The 15460-nt window shown below is 35.7% G+C and overlaps 1 pseudogene; it reads left to right on the top strand.

The window, feature by feature from the left end:
* Nucleotides 1–4311: 4311 nt before the first annotated feature.
* On the top strand, nt 4312–12907 carry LOC117928458 (annotated as a pseudogene).
* The last annotated feature ends 2553 nt before the right edge of the window (nt 12908–15460 follow it).

The following is a 15460-nucleotide window of genomic DNA, read 5'->3' as shown; positions in this document are numbered from 1 at the left end:
TCTATTCGCTCTATAGGAGAAATGCTTTGAGATACATGGCATATGCTCCGATAGTTTCATAAATTGACATCAGGAGGCTCCTAATTGCTACTCTGAAATTATTCTGATTTGTTTCTACTATAATTGTTCAGAATGCAATGAGAGAGATTGTGTAGGAAAGGTACTCGGTTTTATGCTACTTAAATGCGAAAATCTTGTGAACTTCAGAAACGATATGACTTAAAAAGCACTAGAGATTAATTTCAAGCAATAATGTAATGTCCAAAATTCCCAGATTTTAATCTCAAGAAAATTAAGCGTCTTCACCTCCATTTTGGATCCCATGTTGGGACTAGAAGGCAGAACTCCTGGTTTACACTGAAAAATGATTTTCTTTGTTAGAGACTCATCGGTTCAAGTCAGGGGATCTTATTAAATTTTATCCCATTCCAGCTCCGTAAGTCAAGGGATTTGATTTTAATTTAATTCTGCTCATAGTGAATTTAAATTAGTCAATGTGAAATTCTATATAAACTAATTTCCTTCAGAGTTACCGTAAATGGACTATAGCTTGTATGTAAACACAAATGTATTGCCAAATTAATGCATTACATAATATTATTTTTTCAAATCTTTATTGTTATAGTATCAAAGTCGTTCAGTTTTAATCTCTTTTTCAAATGGATTTTGATTGGGTTGAAAATCAATCTGGAATCACCATCTCCGCTATCTTAAATGTCTCCATTGCTGTCATCACATCCGCTAATCTTATCACCATAAATGTCGCTACTGAAAGGAAGATCCATTGATTTGGAATCACTACATATTCTCTCTCAATCTCCTACCCATATTCTCACCCTCAATCTCGATTCACCCATATCTTTTGTAAGCTGTATATAATACAGTCAATAACAAAGTGAAACCACAAGGCTCTTCTTTCATCATTCCTACCAGCCTAACATGATATCAGAACCCTACTTGCTCTAAGCAAACCTACAATGCACGTCGAGTAGCCTCCATCGTCCTTCTCATTTTTCTTTCTCTCTAAAACTACCTCACATCCATCAATTATGGCTGATGAAATCTCTTCCCCCTTTGAAAATCCAGTTGTTCTCACAACCGAAAACAACCTCCCATCTCAACCAAACACCCTCATTCCATCAACACTGCCACATAAATGTCTTTCAAACTCATCAAAGTGAACTATGTGTCATGGAGACCTCAGTTCACCTATCTTCTCTTTAGATATGATCTACTAGGCTTCCTCGGTGGCACAACTCCTTGTCCTCCCGAAACCATCCCATGATCTGGTTGCACAATGCTAATCTTCAATTCCAAGTGCAAGTTATGGAAATGACAAGATCGTCTAATTCTCCATGTCATTCTTGCATCAGTCACATGGGTTGTTGCACCACTTATCTCCTCTACAACATCCCATGAAGCATGGAAGAAATTGGAGACCACCTTTGCAAACCAATCACACACTAGAATGCTCAGGCTGCGTAATATTCTGATGAAGACAACCAAGGATTCTCAATCCATTGTTGAATACATACAAGCCATTAAAACCATTGTTGATGATCTTGCTCTCATTGGCTATCCTCTCAATGAAGATAAACTCATAATCCATGTTCTCAACAAGCTAGGCAATGATCTTAAAGAAATTAGTGTTGTCATTCGAGCCAGAGACTCACTAATGACATTTGAAAAACTTCATGACAAACTACAGGATTAAAAAACTCTTCTAAAGCAACATGACGCCGGAAAGAAAACTTCGCCAGTTACTTCTCATATTTCATAAAAAAATTCCCTAATAATAAAGGGAACAGTGAAAAATTTGGTGGACCGGAAGCAATTTCAACAACAAAAGGTCAACCAACACTTTTGGCAACAACAAAAATATTTTTTGCTATCAAGGCAAAAGAAATGTTTAAGGTAATCAAAATTCTCCAATCAAGGCAATTTCAATTCCTAGCAGCATTACTGGCATACCAATAATGGCAATAATCAACATCTTTGTCAATTATGTGACAAAGTTGGTCATAGTGCCAAGGTATGTCGTTCACAGCCACCACCAAACTTCTCACCTTGAGCCAACTACATGGCCAATGATCAAGCCGAAGACCATGACACTTGGATAGTTGACACTTGGATAGTTGACTTGGATGCCTCCCACCACATTATGACATAACTCCTAATCTTTAAAATCCCTCACTTAGATAGTTGATTTGGGTGCCTCTCACCCAAGGAGGAAAATATCGTAATATGTCGACGATATATCGTGTATTGGTACGATATTTCATGGAAAAACCCAAAACCAAAAGGTTTGAGGTTCAACCCACTTACCATCCGGGCAAATTTACCCTTGTTATATAATATACAGTAAACATATATATAGTTAAAGTCATTATATAAAAAAAATATTAAAAGAATATTTTAAAGAGCAAATTAATTATAATTATATTTTATAATTAAATGCAAAATTTTCTTTTAATTGATTACCAAAAATATAAAAATTATATAATTTTCTTCATAATGTTTTTAATATCATTAATAATTAATTAAATATTAAAAAATTATACATATATCATAATTTATTTTATATTGTTTAATATAATTGAATTAAATGAATCATAATTTTAATATTAATATATATTTTAAAATTAGACATATTACAATCAAATATCATAATATTAGATGTAATTTAATAATAAATGTATACTTATAAAATTCATATTTTTATCGATGCATACGATATTATTATCATATATGATAAATCATATTATACATATATCAAATTATTTAATAAAACAACTTAAAAATATCATTATACTTCTAATTACATTTTTATGAAGTTTTTCTTATATTTTTATAAATTTTGACCAATTTTAGGCTTATCGATATTTTTTTCCAAAATATCCGCCAATATATCTCCGATATATCCATAAAATCGAAGTACCGATATATCCGTGATTACCGATATTTTCATCATTGATTCCACCACATAACTCTTGATCTTCAAAATCTCTCACTGCACTTTGAATATGGTGGTAATTAGGATATTATGATTGGTAATGATAATGTCATTCCTGTAACTCATATTAGTTCCACCACACTCGATTCACCCACAACCATTCTCTAACTTGGCAATGTTTTGTATGCACCTTTGATTAAAAAAAATCTTATTTTCATTCACAAACTCCCTTTTGGAACCTCATCAATCTTGTGTATAGGGTCACTAGAAATTATTTACAGAGATGTTTAGGTCTTGCACCAATAATTTCATTTAATCGTTATATGAAATATTCAATTTACAAAATATTCATCACTTTATCTACCTAAACAAAAATCTAATGTAACTTCCATATTTGAATGGTTCAAAACCATTGAAAATTTCTTTGAAACCCCCATACAAATAGTTAATTCAAATGGTGGTGCAATCATGCACTCACCCACTTTGTTATTCAACATCTTAAGTTACCACCTCACACACCTTAAGTTCTCAATACAACTAAACATAAACATCTCCATGTGATAGAAACAAGACTTGCACTTCTTTATCATACTTCAATGCCATTTCGCTTTTGGTCTTCTGCATTTCAAACAGCAACCTATCTCATTAATAGGATGCCAACACCAATTTTGGGTAACCAAACTTCTTTTGAAGAAATTTTCAACAAAAGTCCAAACTACACAAATTATGAGTATTTGGATGCTTGTGTTACCTTTGGCTTCATCCCTATACTTCTCACAAGCTTGATCCTCATTCTTGTTCTTGTGTGTTTATTGGTTACTCCATAGAACATAATGCTTATCATTGCATTGATTCGTGTTCCATAAACTCTTTGTCTCCCATCATGTTGTATTTATGGAATTAAAATTCCCATTTTAAACTCTTTCCTTAAAAGAAGACAAGGTCATGGACACAAGCCTCTTTTTTACCAACCTACCCATTTTACAATCTTGTATACGCATTCCTTCTCTCTTAGTTCACCAAACCTAGACCCACTACACAGAACCCACTATCCACCTAATGACCTAGTTTACTTAGGCGTCATCCTTCAATCTCATACTAATGTTGACCACTAGCAAAAATCCTCAAAGGTAAGTTTGTCATGGTGCCAAGGAAGCTAGAGTTGAGGCCAAGGAAAAAGAAGTTAGTTGTATTACGGTGGACCAAAAAAAGAGGCACTAATTTGCCTTATGGCCTTAAGTGCCACACAGTTGGTAGTATCCAAGGTATGGTCGAGGTGGAAGGCAGTCTCCCCACGGTTTAAGTGTAGCCAGCAATGGTGGGTAGGCAAAAAGGGTGACGAGCTAACAACCCCACCCATGGGGTTGTTAGCAATAGTGGAAGGACGCCACCTAGTGGTGTTTCGATTGAGAAATTTGCAGCGGCTGGAAAAGAAGATGGTTAAGGTGATGAAGCTTGCAAAGAGGCCTCAAAATTCAACAAATTTTCATGTAGTTCCATAAACATGACTGGAGTTTCATAGGCTTGCATAGCTCGAACAAGTTCTTTAGTATTCATTGCTGAGACCATCAAGGATTTTCCCAGTAAAATCTTCTTCATCCATTGGCACTCCAAGTATAGCAAGTTCATTTACATAAGCTTTGGCATGCGGTTCAATAGTTATTTCTAGTTTAAAAATAAAAATAATATTATATAATGGGAGCTCACAAAAAGAAATTAAACCAGATTTTTCATTGAAACTTTTAGTTGTTGAAGCAAAAGAAAAAAAGAACTAACAGTTGTACAGTGATTAGGTCGTCTCCATAGAAAACTTTAGATTAACAATTCTGATGGTAAGGGTTTTTGAGGTGTTAATGCTAGTTGGGAGCCCAAAAAATGATCTTATAAATGATAGAAGAAGGAACTTAAAAACTAAAAAAATGGAACTTTAGATGGAAAATATATTATATACACAGATTATGACAGAAGAAAATAATCACGCTAGAAAATCTGGCAAGAATGAAGATCTTTTAGTGGTCTAACATCTCCCGTGGATTGCATCCAAGAGCAGTGGATCTGAATATCTTCTCCATAGCTACAAGAGGAGCTTCAACGGGTTTGTCGCAAGGTTGACGGAGGAGGAGTCGAAGGAACTGTCCAGTAGGTTAATTAACTAAATGTTATCTTAGATTGTCCTATATTTGTTTGTCAACCTGATTGTAACTTTGTATATCCAGGCATGGACGAGGTTGTGTCAGTGTTCCCAAATGGAAAGAAGAAACTCCTCACAACTAGGTCATGGGACTTCATCGGCTTCCCCCTGGAAGCTAATAAAACAACTACTGAAAGTGACATTATTGTTGGAATGCTCGACACTGGGATCTGGCCTGAGTCTGCCAGTTTCAGTGATGAAGGGTTTGGTCCACCACCAAGCAAATGGAAGGGCACTTGTCAAACCTCATCCAATTTCACTTGCAACAAGTAAATGATCTTTTTTTTTTTTTTTTTTTCTCTTTTCCTGTTTATGATTTCATCTGCACACGTATAATGAGATATACAGAGGATCCCAATGATGATTAACAAAAAATTTGATGCTTTGCAGTAAAATCATTGGAGCTAAATACTATAGGAGTGATGGATTTATACCCTCAGTAGATTTTGCATCACCAAGAGTGACACAGAAGGTCATAGGGCACATACTGCATCCACAGCAGCTGGAAATGTAGTTAGTGGGGCAAGCTTACTGGGCCTTGGCGCAGGAACAGCTCGAGGAGGGACTCCTTCAGCCCGCATTGCAGTGTATAAGATATGTTGGGCGGATGGTTGTTATGATGCAGATATCCTTGCAGCATTTGATGATGCAATTGCCGATGGTGTTGATATTATCTCTCTTTCAGTTGGGGGATCCTTTCCTCTGGATTACTTTGAAGATCCAATTGCGATTGGAGCTTTCCATTCTATGAAGAATGGGATACTCACATCTAATGCTGGTGGTAATTCGGGTCCAGATCCTGCATCTATTACAAATTTCTCGCCTTGGTCTCTCTCAGTTGCTGCTAGCGTCATTGACAGAAAGTTTCTGACCGCGTTGCACTTGGGAAACAACCTGACTTATGAGGTGAGATAGGCATTGACAACAATATCTACTGAAGGGATCTCAATTCTGAGATAGGCATTGACCATAATTGTCTTTTCCCAAGTTATCTTAACCTCTTGTTTACATGTAGGGAGAACTCTCTTTAAATACTTTCGAGATGAATGATATGGTCCCTCTCATTTATGGCGGAGATGCGCCAAACACGTCAGCAGGATCTGATGCATCTTATTCCAGGTAAAAATGTGAAATCTGTAATGGTGTTCATTGAAGTTTATGGAAGCCCATTTAAATGAAGCTTCAGCAAGGTATAGTACTATTTGAAGAATGAAAATGCACAAATTTTATCATGAAATGCAGGTACTGCTTGGAAGGCTCCTTGAACGAGTCTCTGGTTACGGGTAAAATTGTACTCTGTCACGGGTTGGGTGATGGGGTGGGAGCAATGACTGCTGGAGCAGCAGGTACTGTAATGCCAAATGATGGCTACACAGATTTGTCCTTCGCTTTCCCCTTACCTACATCCTGCTTGGACTCCAACTATACTAGCGACGTTCATGAGTACATCAACTCAACTAGGTACTCTTCAAATTCATGTTCTCCAAGAAATTTGATTATTATTCTTTGTGAACCTATGGATAACGCTTAGATCATACTAATTTTCTTGCACTTCTTCCTCTGTAAACAGCACACCAACTGCGAATATACAGAAGACCACCGAGGCTAAAAATGAATTGGCACCGTTTGTAGTTTGGTTTTCGTCGAGAGGCCCAAACCCTATTACCCGTGACATTCTCAGTGTAACTCAGATATTCAATTTCCGCCGGATCTTTCCTTCGTTTATCCACTTCTTTCTGTAACATAATGTGCCTATGCTGTGTTAGGTTATATATGTAAAAACAACTTTTTTGTTTTTGTTTTGAGTGGTTGCCATGCTTCCACGTGGAGAGATTTACTCAGGTTAAATCTCTTTGCATCTGGTTTAAATTCTGGTGACTGTACAACAGAAAAAGTGAAGAACCGAGAATACAAAGTGAAAGAAAAAGGGTCCTCTGTTTTTTGTGTGGACTGTCATAACTCCTCTGTTCCCAGCTCCATTCTCAAGTGTTACTCTTCCATTTTTTCTTTCTATAGCCTTTCTCTGTTTCAGGCTGAAACTGCAGCCAACATAATTGGTATCAGAGCAACCCATTTCACGAATCCACCTCTCAATCTAATCTTCGATCCACCTTGCTGTTTCCAATCTGATCTAATCCACTTCTTCTTTTCAAGCCCTTTTATCTCTTAAAACATGCCTCTTGTGTATGGAATTTTAAGAAATTTCCTCTGTTTTGAAAAGAGAGGATACTAGGGTTTCTTTTAATCTGAAGACCAAAATCCGAACCTACAATGCAGCTGAATTGGTGATGTTGCTGTGCAATCCGAACCCTCAATCTTGAAGCAGACGAACCAAGGACTTGAAGGGTAGATCAATGGCCAGCATAAGTGTTACAAGTATGAGTTCTCAACCTTCTTCTATTCCACTATTTGAAGGAGAAAATTATGACTTTTGGTGTGTAAAAATGAAAACTTTATTTATGTCTCAAGATGTTTGGGATTTGGTTGAAAATGGTTTTGATGAACCTGACAAAGTGATTACACTAACTCCGGTTGAAAAAGATCAGTTGAAAGAATTGAAAAAAATGGATGCAAAAGCTCTCTTATTTATTCAACAAGGTGTTGGTAATAACATCTTTCCAAGAATTATGAGAGCTTCAAAAGCTAAAGAAGCATGGGACATCCTTCAACAGGAGTTCCAAGGAGACAAAAGAACCCGGTCAGTAAAGCTTCAAGCTTTAAGAAGAGAGCTGGAAAATATGAAAATGAAGGAGAATGAAACTCTAAATGAGTTTTCTTCCAAATTTATGGAGTTAGTAAATCAGATGAAGTCATATGGTGAAGAAATTAGTGATAAAAGAATTGTTGAGAAACTGTTGATCAGTCTACCTAACAAATTTGACCCAATTGTGGCTGTGATTGAAGAAACAAAAGATCTCTCACTACTCAGTGTACAAGAGCTATTTGGGTCTTTAAAAACTTATGAATAGAGATTGTTGAGGCATTCTGAAAAATCAGTAGAAAGTGCATTCCAATAAAAAATAAGCCTTAACTCCATAAATGTTGAAAGGAAACCTATAAGCAATGAAAATAGAAGTGATTCATCTAGAGGTGGCAGAACTGGACGAGGAAGAGCAAGAGGAAGAGATGGAAGAGGTAGAGGAAGATTCAACTATGGAAGAAAGTTCACTAACGAAGAAGGCTCATCATTCTCAAAGTGTAATATTTGTAAAAGAAGTAGTCATGTTGAAAAAGATTGTTGGTTCAAAGGGAAGCCTCAATGCTTCAATTGTAAAAAATTTGGGCATGTTCAAAAAGATTGCAGATTTAAGAACAATCAACAAGCAAGTTGTGCTGAGGAGAAAGAGGTTGATGAAAACATGTTTTATGCTTGTCAAAGTGCTGCTGAGCAAAAGAATAATGTGTGGTTCCTTGACAGTGGCTGCACAAACCACATGACTGGTAACAAAAATATTTTCCTTGACATGGATACAACCATCAACTCACAAGTCAAAATGGGTAATGGTGATTTAGTGAATGTTAAAGGGAAAGGCACAATTGGCATCCAAACTAAAGTGGGAACCAAGTACATTAGAGATGTTCTTCTTGTACCAGCCTTGGAGCAAAATTTGTTGAGTGTGGGACAACTAGTAGAGCATGGGTATAAACTTCACTTTGAAGATAATGAGTGCACCATTTATGATAAGGAGCGGAGAAGAAATTTAGTGAAGAAGATAAAGATGGAGAAAAATAGAAGCTTTCCAATTGTCTTCAAATATGCTGAAAATGTGGCTTTGAGAATGGAAGATGTTGAAGAAGATTGGTTGTGGCATAGAAGATTTGGGCATTTGAACTTCAATAGCTTGAAGATGCTTTGTCAAAGGAAGATGGTACAAGGATTGCCAAACACCATTGAAGAAAAGAATGAAGTATGTGACGGTTGTGCTCTTGGGAAGCATCATAGACAATCATTTCCAAAGGGAGTCGCTTGGAGAGCAAAGAAGGTATTGGAGTTAGTTCACACTGATATATGTGGACCCATGTCTACACCTTCTCAAGGCAACAACAAGTACTTTGTATTGTTTATTGATGATTTTACAAGAATGACTTGGGTGTTCTTCATGAAGCAAAAATCAGAAGTGTTCTCTATCTTTAAAAAATTCAAGAGTTTTGTTGAAAAGCAAAGTGGTTGCTACATAAAGACCTTGAGAAGTGACAGAGGAATGGAATATACTTCAAGCCAATTTGGTAATTTTTGTGAAGATGAAGGGGTTGAGAGACAGCTTACTGTTGCATATACTCCTCAACAAAATGGAGTAGTTGAAAGGAAGAATCAAACGGTTATGGAAATGGCCAAAGCTATGTTATATGAGAAGGGTTTGCCTAAATTTTTTTGGGCTGAAGCAGTTAACACTGCTGTGTATCTTTTGAATAGATGCCCAACAAAAGCATTATTGAACAAAACTCCGATTGAAGCATGGAGTGGAAGAAAACCATCTGTTAGACACTTCAAAGTGTTTGGGTGCTTATGTTATTCACAAGTTCCAAAGGAAAGAAGGAGCAAGCTGGATGAAACAAGTGAAAAGTGCATCTTCATGGGTTATAGTTCACAGTCAAAGGGTTATAGGCTGTATAATTTGAAAACCAACAAGCTGATCATAAGTAGAGATGTTATTTTTGATGAAAAAGCTGCTTGGAATTGGGAAGAAGGTAAAATTCTGAAGAAAACAATTCTTGTTGATGAACTTTAAACAAAAGCACCAGTTGAAACTGGAAATGGCAGCACTTCAACTTCATCACCTCAAGAATCCCCAAGATCAGTTCCATTATCTCCCTCAATCGAGTCTCCAACTTCAAGCTCGTCATCACCATCCTCAACTCCAAGAAAAATGAGAAGTTTGACTGATGTTTATGAGAGATGCAATTTGTGCATTGTTGAACCCCAAAGTTTCGAAGAGGCAATAAAAGATGAAGATTGGAGGAAAGCAATGGAAAAAGAAATTGATGTCATTGAGAAAAATGAAACATGGCAGCTGGTTGAAAAGCCAAAAGACAAAGAAATCATTGGGGTGAAATGGATTTTTAGGGTGAAATACCATTCTGATGGTAGAGTTCAAAGGCTTAAAGCTAGATTGGTTGCAAAAGGCTATTCACAACAGCCGGGTGTTGATTTCCATGAGACCTTTGCTCCAATTGCTCGCCTTGATACTATTAGAACTATTATTGCAGTGGCTACTCAAAAAGGTTGGTTGTTGTACCAACTTGACATAAAATCTGCATTTTTGAATGGAAAGCTGGAAGAAGAGATCTATGTTGAACAACCTCAAGGATTTGTTGTTGATGGAGAAGAAAACAAAGTTTACAAGTTAAAGAAAGCCTTATATGGTTTGAAACAAGCTCCCCGTGCCTGGTACACTCAAATTGACAACTACTTCATTGAAAATGGTTTCATTAGAAGCAAAAGTGAGCCTACCCTCTATGTGAAGAGCAAAGATAATTCCCAATCCTTATTGTTGCTCTTTATGTTGATGATTTGATTTTTACTGGAAATGATGAGAAGATGGTTGAAAATTTTAGAAATGAAATGATGAAAAAATATGAAATGAGTGATATGGGATTGTTGCATTATTTTTTGGGAATTGAAGTCTTTCAAGAAGAAGATGGTGTGTTTATTTGTCAAAAGAGGTATGTTGAACATATCCTCAAAAAGTTTGGCATGGCTGGTTGTAATCCTGTATCTACTCCTTTAGTTGTGAATGAAAAGTTGAGGAAAGAAGATGGAGGGAAGATGGTTGATGAAACTCACTTTAGAAGTCTTGTTGGAAATCTGTTGTATCTCACTGCAACTAGACCTGACATCATGTTTGCAGCAAGCTTGCTGTCAAGATTCATGCATTATCCTAGTCATTTACATCTTGGAGCAGCAAAAAGAGTCTTGAGATATTTGCAAGGCACGGTTGAACTTGGAATAAAATATTTCAGGAACATTGAAGTGAAGCTAATTGGCCATTGTGATAGTGATTGGGGTGGCTGTATTGATGACATGAAAAGCACATCAGGCTATGCATTCTCCCTTGGTTCAAGTGCTATATCTTGGGTCTCAAAAAAGCAAGGCTCAGTGGCTCAATCATCTGCTGAAGCAGAGTATATATCAGCTTCACTGGCAACTTCTCAAGCCATATGGTTGAGAAGAATTTTAGAAGACATCAAGGAGAAGCAAAATGAAGCAACATATCTACTTTGTGACAACAAATCTGCTATAGCCATTGCAAAAAACTATGTTTTTCATAGTAGGACTAGGCATATTGCAGTGAAGTATCATTTTATTAAAGAAGCTATTTCAGATGGTGAGGTTCAATTGATGTACTGTAAATCAGAGGAGCAGGTTGCTGATATCTTCACTAAAGCATTGCCTTTGGAGAAGCTTGTTCACTTCCGAAAGCTTTTGGGTGTAGAGGAACATCACATTAGGGGGGAGAATGTAACATAATGTGCCTATGCTGTGTTAGGTTATATATGTAAAAACAACTTTTTTGTTTTTGTTTTGAGTGGTTGCATTGCTTTCACGTGGAGAGATTTACTCAGGTTAAATCTCTTTGCATCTGGTTTAAATTCTGGTGACTGTACAACAGAAAAAGTGAAGAACCGAGAATACAAAGTGAAAGAAAAAGGGTCCTCTGTTTTTTGTGTGGACTGTCATAACTCCTCTGTTCCCAGCTCTATTCTCAAGTGTTACTCTTCCATTTTTTCTTTCTATAGCCTTTCTCTGTTTCAGGCTGAAACTGCAGCCAACACTTTCTTAATTAGTTGCAATGTCTTGTAACTCTGCAGCCTGACATCGCCGCGCCAGGAGTTAACATTCTAGCAGCGTGGACAGAAGCTTCAAGTTTGACAGGAGTTCCAGGGGATACAAGAGTAGTTCCATACAATATCATTTCAGGGACGTCCATGGCTTGTCCACATGCTTCCGGGGCTGCTGCCTACGTTAAATCATTTCACCCAACATGGTCTCCTGCTGCTATCAAGTCTGCCTTAATGACAACTGGTAAGGGCTTCATCCATAATCTGTGGGCATTTTTCAAACTAATGTTTTAAGGCTGAGTATCTTGTTCAAGAACTCTTTTTGAAAGCTGCTTTTGGAGACAGCTAAGTTGAAGTATTAATAGAACCCGTATCTGTAACTAATGCTCATGTTTCCATTGTTATTGGCAGCTTCTCGCTTGAGTGTTGAAACCAACACCGACCTAGAGTTTGCATATGGGGCAGGTCAGTTGAATCCCCTACTGGCTGCAAATCCTGGTTTGGTATATGATGCTGGGGAGGCAGATTACATCAAGTTTTTGTGTGGGCAAGGCTATAACACTACAAAGTTGCACCTTGTCACGGGAGAAAACATCACTTGTTCTGCTGCCACAAATGGAACTGTTTGGGATTTAAACTACCCTTCTTTTGCCGTATCTACCGATAATGGGGCAGGAGTTACTCGTACCTTCACTAGAACCGTCACAAGCGTCGGATCACCAGTCTCAACTTACAGAACTTAGTATCCAAGTTGAACCAAGTGTACTTTCATTCAAATCCCTTGGAGAGACGCAAACCTTCACTGTCACTGTTGGTGTGGCAGCACTAAGTAGCCCTGTAATATCAGGTTTTTTGGTATGGGATGATGGGGTTTACAAAGTGAGGAGCCCCATAGTCGCTTATGTTTATGACTTAAAGCATTAATGCTTAATGCTTCGAGATACATGGCATATATATGCTCCTATAGTTTTATAAATTGTCATCAGGAGGCTCCTAATTGCTACTTTGAAGTCATTATGATTTGTTTCTACTATAATTGTTCAGAATGCAATGAGAGAGATTGTCTGGCAAAGGCACTCAAATGCGATAATCTTGTGAACTTCAGAAATAATTTGATTAAAAAAGCACTAGGAATTTAATTATTTCAAGCAATTGTTTAATATCCAAAATTCCCAGATTTTAATCTCAAGAAAATTAAGCTTCATCACCTCCATTTGGATCCTGATTTTGGGACTAAAAGGCATAACTCCTGATTTATGCTGAAAATTGATTTTCTTTGTTAGAAACTCTCATCGGTTCACCAAGTCAGGGGTCCTATTTAATTTTATCCCATTCCAGCTCCTTAAGTCAAGGGTTTTGATTTGATTTTAATTTAATTCTGATTATATTTAATTTAAATTTGTCAATGCACTCCAACAAATTTCACATTTTACTACCATAATTTTAAGCACAAATAATTTTTTATGAAAAAAAGAAGATTTTTGTAACAAATTTTATTTTCATGGCAAAAATAATTTTTTTTAGAGAAGAAATTTGTACGCGTGGCAAAATGTTATAGTTAACCACATCATATATTCCTGACAAATCATTTTTATGGATATAAATTTTGTATTTATGACAAAAAGTCACATTAATAATAATCATGATTTATTAGTTTGAGTAGAACTTAAAAAACTGAGGAAGGTAAGAGAAAAATAAATTTATAGTATATATATATATATATATATATATATATATATATATGTATATATATAAATCTTAATTGCATATATGTACTAGTTTTTTTCTTTATGCATTTGTTATTGTCTGGTATTATTAATTCCGTCTATAGAGTGAAATTAAGGCTTCATGCTCTTTTGTTTGGTTGCAGAGAAATTGTATGAAACATAAATGAAAATTTTGAGACTTGGATTTTTGGTCTGGGGCTTGAGAAATGCTAGCTTAATTTTTTTCCTCGTGAAATGCCAGTTCTTAAAGAAGAATCACTAAAAGCCTCTCAAATTCTTGTTTTGTTGTAGAGAATCCTTTTTCTCTGCTTTTGTTTGGTGTAATTTTCCTCCAATTTGGTAAAGATTTTGTGTCACACCCCAAGACCCATTCCAAGGGTGTGATGGTCATTTCAGACTTCAAACCCGAAGGCTTACAGTGTAACCTGACCCAAACACTTATCTTGTAATCGAAAGTTACCAATTACCAAGTACCTGTTCAAAGTAGCGGAACAAATCTAAAATCCTCAAAATTCAATTTCAAACCTAAAACATCCACTATCCAAAATCCATTGTCCAAATATTTGCAAACTTAAACAATTCAAGTACTAGAACAAATTTCAAAATCTCCAAAACTCAACTTTAATCTAACATAAAATTTGAAGGATCAATATTCAAATAACTTTCAAATACCAAAATATCCAAATGAACACAACTAACAGTTAAACAAAATCCAATATAAAATCCTAAGTCAAATTCTAATGATGACCATTCCTCAGCCTAGCCATCACTCCTCACCCGAACTAAGGGTACCTGAAAAGTAGTCAACAAATGGGAATGAGTTCACAGCCCAATAAGGAACATTAATGTAGTCCATGGATCAAACATTTCAAACTTACTTGCAAAATAGGAGATATTGTAATCAATCATTTTCATAAAGTTGTGAGTAGATTTTTTTTTTTTTTTTTTTTGCCAATACATTCAAAATTTCTAACTGTATGCATTTATTTCTGATTCAAACAATTTCAAATCAAATTCAATCAAAACATTCCAATAATTTATTTACTCTGGTCATTAAACATCAAAGGGTGCCCAGTTAGGTGGGACTTTTCAAATGGGTGGCTAGCCTCAAATTGTTCCTTTAAGGTGGACGGAACCAAACACTACTAATACTAATAACCTCTAACCGAAACCCCTAGAGGCTGGGGTTCAAATCAATTACATTCCCCACCAAGAAATGTAAAGGTCAACTATTATATCCCATTGACAAGGACCAAAAGTCAACTATTATATCCCGTTGATAAGGGCCAAACAAACCAGAGTCAAATATTTATTTCATTTATTCAAATTTACAACATATAATATCTCCACATTTATTTGTCAAAAACATAATATAAAATTCTAACATACTTTTCATGCAAAACAGGTTTGATCCATGCATAAAACGGAATATAACCTCAAACGTTTTCAAATAATGTATATATATATATATTGTTTAAAAAAAGAATTTAACAACTGCATTAATTTCCCTTACCTCAAAAGAAGTTCTCAAAAACTTTGGAGAAAAATAATCCTGAAAATCTACTCTTCACCTAACAAAACATAAGAGGAACAATTATTACTATTTATCTAAAATTATAGGTTTGACAATCCTAAAATTTTAGGTATTCAAATTATTATTATTTTTTTATATATTTATGAAAGGTAATTTAATCTATTCATATTTTAAAAATTAATAAATTTCTAATTCATATAAAATTGAATTTATTTATTTATTTATTTTAAAATTTATTTCTTGGGACACAACCTAATTAAACTATAATTTATTTC

Source organism: Vitis riparia, chromosome 13 (assembly GCF_004353265.1).
Source record: "Vitis riparia cultivar Riparia Gloire de Montpellier isolate 1030 chromosome 13, EGFV_Vit.rip_1.0, whole genome shotgun sequence".
Lineage (NCBI taxonomy): Eukaryota > Viridiplantae > Streptophyta > Magnoliopsida > Vitales > Vitaceae > Vitis > Vitis riparia.
Note: the sequence above shows the minus strand (reverse complement) of the source record. Positions and strands in the feature narration are given on the sequence as shown.